At 83.3% G+C, this 228-nt stretch overlaps 1 protein-coding gene across 5 annotated transcripts in view; it reads right to left on the bottom strand.

The window, feature by feature from the left end:
• The window catches only part of MBNL1 (muscleblind like splicing regulator 1), a 64,760-nt gene that overhangs the window by 60,322 nt on the left and 4,210 nt on the right, over positions 1-228 (bottom strand). The window contains exon 1 of one of the 5 annotated variants that reach the window (XR_005955136.1): positions 8-158. The exons of 3 other annotated variants lie outside the window; for them this stretch is intronic. The gene's annotated coding sequence lies outside the window, so the exon portion shown is untranslated. Of the gene's footprint in view, positions 1-7; positions 159-228 lie in introns of those variants that run through there. One more of the 5 variants, XR_005955141.1, reaches the window with a different exon arrangement.

Raw genomic sequence — 228 nt, 5'->3', positions numbered from 1 at the left:
CGCTCACCTAATCCCGGTGCGGCCTCCGCGCTCCGGGCACCGCGGAGCGAGGGGAAGGCGCGGAGCGGGGCGGCGGCGCGGCGGGCTGCCCTCCCCCGGGGCCGCCCTCCCTCATCCTCCCCGCGGCGGAGCGGCCGGCGCCTCATGAGTCACCGAGCCCGGGCCCGCACACGTGCCCGGCCCCGCCGCCTCCGGCCGGGGGAGGCACGGCAGCGGCGGGTGGGGGCG

Source organism: Pyrgilauda ruficollis, unplaced genomic scaffold (genome assembly GCF_017590135.1).
Source record: "Pyrgilauda ruficollis isolate IOZ18807 unplaced genomic scaffold, ASM1759013v1 scaffold21, whole genome shotgun sequence".
Lineage (NCBI taxonomy): Eukaryota > Metazoa > Chordata > Aves > Passeriformes > Passeridae > Pyrgilauda > Pyrgilauda ruficollis.
This window is presented reverse-complemented; position numbering and strand designations above follow the sequence as displayed.